The sequence below is a fragment of the Esox lucius genome, chromosome 11 (genome assembly GCF_011004845.1).
Source record: "Esox lucius isolate fEsoLuc1 chromosome 11, fEsoLuc1.pri, whole genome shotgun sequence".
NCBI lineage: Eukaryota > Metazoa > Chordata > Actinopteri > Esociformes > Esocidae > Esox > Esox lucius.
The window spans coordinates 10,577,213-10,584,229 of NC_047579.1; positions in this window are offsets into that span (position 1 = coordinate 10,577,213).

A 7,017-nucleotide genomic window follows, 5' to 3' on the forward strand; every position below is an offset into this window, starting at 1 on the left:
CTTTTCACTATAGGCCTTGTTGACCCCTCTCCAGCCTGTATTTCTCCTGAGGTTACCTGTGGGTTTTTCTTTGTATGCCAAACAATTCTTCTGGCAGTTTTGGCTGAAATCTTGGTCTACCTGACCTTGGCTTGGTATCAAGAGATCCCTGGATTTTCCACTTCTTAATAAATTATTAAATAGTACTGACTGGCATTTGAAAGGCTTTGGATATCTTTTATATCCCTTTCCATCTTCATAAAGTGTCATTTGTTTGATTTCTGTTGTCATTATGATTTAAAAAGGAGACAAACAACTGTGATAATAAATGGGTTCATATGATCACTATACTTAATTATATATATTGTTTTTTCATGATCAGTCAAATTTTCAAAATCAACGCCAATATTTCACAATTTCTGCCAGGGAATGCAATCTTATGAGCACAAATGTTTATAGAAAAATAAACTTGAGCAGAACATCACACATACTTTCATGATACAAATTCAGACCGTCGGTGGCAAATGTATCACAATATCTAAATGTGTGTAAATCGTGCATGCAGTAACCATTGGAGGAAACATTTCTATGTATAAACGGTGATGAGAGGCAACAATACAGTCCAGGGATGAGGAGTGATTGGCTGGCACTTTTCTAGAGACCAATCTTTGTTGTAATAGGCATAATGTTTTATTGTGTTTAAGTATTTCATTCATACTTTTGTGCTGCTTTATTAATCATTGAAGTCCTGCATTAAAACTGTTCAATGGTTTCATATCAAATTATACAGGAAGCAGAACCTCACTGTAATGGCGAAGAACACATTCAACAATATCTGAAGAAGGTTTTTATAATATAATAACTATGCAAGGAATTTGAATTTGGCCTGGTTAGGACCATTGTGTAAACTTACCTATCCCAGGTTAAAGGCATTGCAAGTTTTTATAACATTAAAACATAAACACTACAATCACTGCAAATTAATTTTATTTCACACTCCTGCCAGAATTCTAGCATGATTTTCTCTCTAGATTATTTCAGGTCATTGAGCTTCTTTGTGCTGAGAAGGCACTGCATTTTTAATGACCTTTTGGTGTGTACTTTTCATCACAAAGGGGACATACAGGAAGCAGCTGTTAAGATAAAAGATTCTGGTATGTTCCTTTGTTGGTCTTTTTTTTTTTTTTAAATCTAACCATCCAATGCAACAGTGATTTACAATGTTGTTTGTTTCCCAATCTCTTGTGCTTTCTATATAAGTGGGAAGGTGCCTGTACTCAGGTAAAGATCCATGCCTAGGGGCATATCTCTTCATGCTGCATGTTAAACTAAAAAAGAACGCAACTATACTTTGTAATTGACAAGGTGTCCTGTGTGTTAGGTTCTGTTTTTTTTCTGGTTAGGTGTTCTGTTCATTTTATTTTCTTTGTTCTTGTACGTAGCCTGTCTTTGTCATTGTCGCTTTCACCGGTGTCTTGTTCCCCCCCTTGTTATGTCTCTGTTTAAGTTCTTCCTGCCCTAGTGTTTTGTCAGTCATTTCTGGATGTCACGGTTGTTGTTTTAGAGGTTTATGGCACTTTCAGTCATTGGAATTAAAGTGGCTTTTGTTTCTACACTATGTGACACTGCTCAGTCTGAAAAATTCCATGACAAAGTCTACTATGAAGTAGTTCATTATTAATGATGACAAAGTATTTCTACTTTTATTGCATGGTGCGTTTATTATCAAGGTGTGTTCTGGTTACTTTCTACCCCCTGAGGCCCACATACAGAGTTTCTAAATAGGGAGGTGAGACTGTTTCTTTGCTTTAATCAGCAGTTTTCAGCTGTGCTAACATAATAGCAAAAGGGTTTTCTAATGATCACATAGCTTTTTAAAAGGATAAACTTGGATTAGCAAACAAAATGTTCCATTGAAACACAGGACTATTGGTTGCTGATTATGGGCCTCTGTACGCCTATGTAGATATTCTGTTTCCAGGTACAATAGTCATTTACAACATTAATAATGTCTACACTTGTGCTTGAGAATTGTTTTTGGGGAACAAAACCGACACTTTCTGGTCCTGAAACAAATTCTGGTCCTGAAACCAACTGGTGTAGACAGTTTTGTACTTCCCAAGCACTACTTGTATTAAGAATCAATCCAATCAGTTTATTATTGTGAACATTCTAACAAAGTATTGAAGAACGATATGTATTTTACAAAAGATTTTACGCTAATTCACTAATCTGGTAGAAATGCTGTATGGCTCTTCAGACTAGTACATAGACTATTTTACGTAAATATTTGACAGCTGAATTAGTAAGATGTATAACATTATGTTGAGTAACATTAGAGTAAAGCCCGGCCAATAGAGGCAGTTTTGAGCGGAGTGAGAGTTAAATATGGACATTTAATTACTTATACACAAAGAGATTTGGCTACACAGAGGCCCAACAATACATTGAGCACGTGAGACACTCTGGCTCTATCTAGACCCCTTGTATGTGGGCCTCAGGAGGTAGAAAGTAACCAGATCACACCTCTTCTTTAAATGCGCCATGCAATAACATTAGAGATAATTTGTCATCATTAATGATGAACTGCTTTATAGTAGGCTTTGTCGTGGAATTCTTGAGACTGAGCTCAGGACACCTTCTCAATTACCAAGTTTAATGGAGTTCTTTATTGAGTTTAAAAGGATAAAAGGCATTAGAGACTACTGGGAGGTAACATTGGTGTATTGCTAAACAGTTGCAAACAAGTGGGTAAGAGCATAACTAAAAAGATTACGAGCAAGTAAATATGGTATTAATAGTTGCAGACAAGCAGTCGTTTTAGTATGTTGGTGGAGAAGCATTGAAAGTATCTGTTTTTATGTTGATTTGATACCACTTTCACACCAAGTTGTTTCCTCCAACTTTAACCTTGACTATATCTGAGAAGTACCCGAAAAGTGTTTTAGTGAACAAAGCCAATACCTTTACCACGAGCAACTGACAGCATTAGTTTCTTAATGCTGGTCCTGGAACCATCAGTTTTGAGACTGTTGGGCTGTTAGTTTCAGAGTGAAGGTTATGAACAACTGGAGAAATAATCTACAATGACATTCGTGTATATGATATTTACTTGGACCATGGAATGTGGAAGTTGGAGTAGTGGGTGTTGTAGCACTTTGAGATGTATTTAATTACTGGTGAAGTACTGGTGACAAGTTATGTGTTGCTTCTGTTGCATCATTTATTATAGACATGTGTGACATGTGACAAGGTTGTACTGGTTGAAGCTAATTACCGAATAACTTATGTAAGCAAACATTTCTAACTGTTGTTATCGTCATTCACATACATGTATGTAATTCCAATGACATTATGTACAGTAACCAACAAATAATGTAAGAACCGTAACTAAGCAAAACAGACCTAGCTTGATGTTGCAATTTAGATCCACCAACACACAGACCAGAACTAATGGCCTGAGTAAACTAGCAATCTATCTTCCACTACATACCCTTGTTGGTTTTCACTAGTAAATAAGAAATTTAACACACCTAGTTACTAAATGCACCATGAAATGAAAGTAGAGATACTTTGTCATCATTAATAATTAACTACTTTATAGTAGACTGGATGCCGTCACCGACCGGAACAACAGCGAGTACTCAGAGGCGGTGCCCGTTCCCTGCCTAAGGCGCCTAAGTTACTCGGCCCCATCATGCCGCTCTGCGGGATGGTCAAACACGGCTGGGAACTGGGCAACGAAACCGGGAAAAGAGTTCCATTCCCCAGACCCGCTGTCCCATAGCACCATTACTCATTCAAGGGAGCACCCAGCTCAGAGATTGAATATCGTGGTCTCCTTCTCATGACCTATGTACGGTTGATCTCCAAAATACAACTCACACTGGAGAAGGAAACCACGACAACCCTCTGGATTACCTTCATACTTCTCAGGCAAGGCTCTCCAGAGTTCTTTGTGCAGCTAGACTCCACACGGTCGGCAATGGGAGGCACATCAGCAGCGGCCGGCTCAATAGGCCTCTCCCCTCCCGACCGTGCTGCCATGGCACCAAACACTGTTACTAATCTGGCGATCTATCCCTCCATGGCGCAGAGTTTATCCTCTAGCTCTGGTGCACGATCTGGGGCTCCAGCCCCCTCTCTGTGCCCACCCTGACTCATCTCAACCTGGGTAGTGCAGGAAAAACAAACAAACTGATTGAAACAAAACAGAAAAGTGCCTTTATAGGTGATGGGTTATTCTGTGAAGTGTGATGGAAGCAAATGTGTAAAAGGAGAGGCAGAAATTAAAACAACAAAATGAAGAATCAACGACTGGTGTTCGTTTAATGGGTCTGGCAAAAAAACAGCACCACACTGTCAGGCCAACAGACACAATAATCTGCAGAGTTGGGGAGTAACGGATTACAAGTAATCAATTACAAAAACACAGTAACTGTAATACGTTACGTTACCACCTAAAATATAGTAATCGGATTACAGATACTTTTGAAACAAGAAACCAGGCAAGCCTAGTTCAGCCGGCCCACAATAGAAAGTATTGCCCTCTTGAGATTTTAACCCAGGTCGCCCACATGGAAGGCAATGTCATCAGCATTGCCTTCCATGTGGCTAACCACTACTCCATGTTCCTAACCACTACACCACAGAGCTGTACGTTCAATAGGTGTCAGTATAGCCTCTTGTGTCTATCCTGAACAAATCTTCTTTTGCCACTGGCGATTTCAACAGCTAATTGGCCATTTGTGAATTATATTGATACAGTTAAAACTGAATAACGTTTCTTACTAAGTTTACCTCCACCACAAATAGCGTCTATGCACTGTATGCCGTTTGCCACTGGCCGTTTTAACAGCGTATTAGCCAGTAATAAGCTTTACCAGTATTTACTAACTTACTGGAATAGTCATAAGAATTGAGCAATTGCAGGAGGGTCTGCCAAAGCAATTTCATTGAAAAGAATATCGGCCCATCTGGTAGAGCAACAGTCATGGACGGAAGGAATGGTGTAGAGAATAGTCAAGGAGTGTCACCTTCAAGCCCATCAGTGGCTGGAAGACATAGGAAAACTGGTAATAGTGGAGTGACCAGACAACTGGACACATCGTATCCAAGTCTACCATCAATTAACCAAGCCCTGAACAAGTACGAAGTGCCCATATAATCAAAACAAGTTAATCAACATAAAAACCCAGACTTGCTAACTCCACCTAACTCCCAACACATACATTGGAACCACCCCTGGCTACTTGCAAAACCACAGTAATTCCAGGCCCTTGTCTTCAGTCAGCCTCAAAACCCACCTCCACTTTAACTACAGGACACACAACCCACGTTGGTTTAGCTGACTGGATGCCCAGTAGTCTGGATGCCCAGTAGTCTGGATGCCCAGTAGTCTGGATGCCTCAGTATTGACAGATTTGTCAGATGGGGCGGTTTTAACGAGTGTGTGGGTCAATATTATAGATATGGTTGTATAGATAAGATCGCATATGGGTGCTGTTTTTGGGAAGTCGATAGGATTTTGTCTGATTGGAAGATATATTGTTAATCAAATTGGTGTGTAGACTCACCTTGTGGAAGTGTGGTCAGTGTTTTTGTGGAGGTGTTAACTTGGTATTCAAACTAGCACCAACCTGGGTCCAACTGTTGTTGAAGCGAGCTAGCTTCCAAAGGTGGGCGGCAGAGTTCGGGGCTGTAGGTGGCTGTCAGTGCATGCGCTAGGAGTGCTTCCTTCTGCATGGACGCAGCTGTCCGTCCTAATGAAACACCCTGTTAGTAATCACAGAACAGTCCAATCCGCTTGAGCTCCTACCTATAAGAGGGGGTTAGCGGCAGTGATAACCCACACGTCTTTTCAACATCTATTCAATATGTTTTCAACGTGTTTTGCTCAGTGGGAGCAGAGTCTCTATACCCTCGTTGGCACCATGTGACATAATAGGAACACGCACATTTTCACTAGTTAAGAACCACATTTTTATCAATCAGTTTTAAAATCCTGCTGTGTGTTTGTTGTCAAACTGGATGTGTCTGTGGTCATACTGGGTGTGTCTGTGGTCATACCTGAAATGTGTCTGTGGTCATACTGGATGTGTCTGTGCTGAAGAGCTTCAGGAGACTAACATTGAGTTTGAAGATACTTTAATGTCCAGAGGCTCTTCATGTTATACTTTAGATATAGGAAATGCACTGCAAAACCAAAAGATATTTAGGTGGCCTGCAAAGAAACTGACGTTATTATCCACAGACTCCTCCTCAACAAAGCTGTATTGTGGAAATTACAACATTTATTGTGTTATTATTGTTTTTTAAAGTGCTCTCTAAACTATAAAGCAATTTATTTCATTAACATTTTGTTTTTTAATGTGTTGTTTCCTAGTGTCTGGTGATCTACAATGGCCACCGCTGTTCCAGCTTTACTATTGGCCACTCTAGAGGACCTGGGCAAAGATGAATTAAATACATTTCAGTGGTACCTACAGCAGTCTGATGGGTTTATCTCTCAGATGGGCTTTAAACACATCCAAAGAGCAAGTTAGAGGGTGCTAAGAGAGAAGACACAGTGGATAGTCTGGTGCAGACCTACGGCTGTGACGATGCTATGAAGATCTCAATGGCAATCCTGAAAAAGATAAACAGGAAAGATCTTGTTGAGAGATTAATGGGGAACTGCAATACAAGTAATATTTCCATTCAGTTTGAATAAAGCTTGTTGTCCTAAAGTAAATGTATGAAATGCCTTTTTGAATGGTTTAAAGGGTATTTCTGCAAATGTAAATTAATTTAGATCAAGAGGAGTATTCAGTGGATGTAAAAATAGGTCACATTAAAAGTGGGAGAAGTTCTGACATGATTTATCTTTTTACATCTTTTACATCACAAAAACCTGTCATTTTAACAGGGTTATGTAGACATTTTATATCCACTGTACTTAGTAATATGCCTTTCTTGCTTTCTTTCTCTTTCTCTTATTTAATTACGTCATTTTGAGTAGTATACACTTTTCTTGCATAAAACAGATTTTCTTATTTG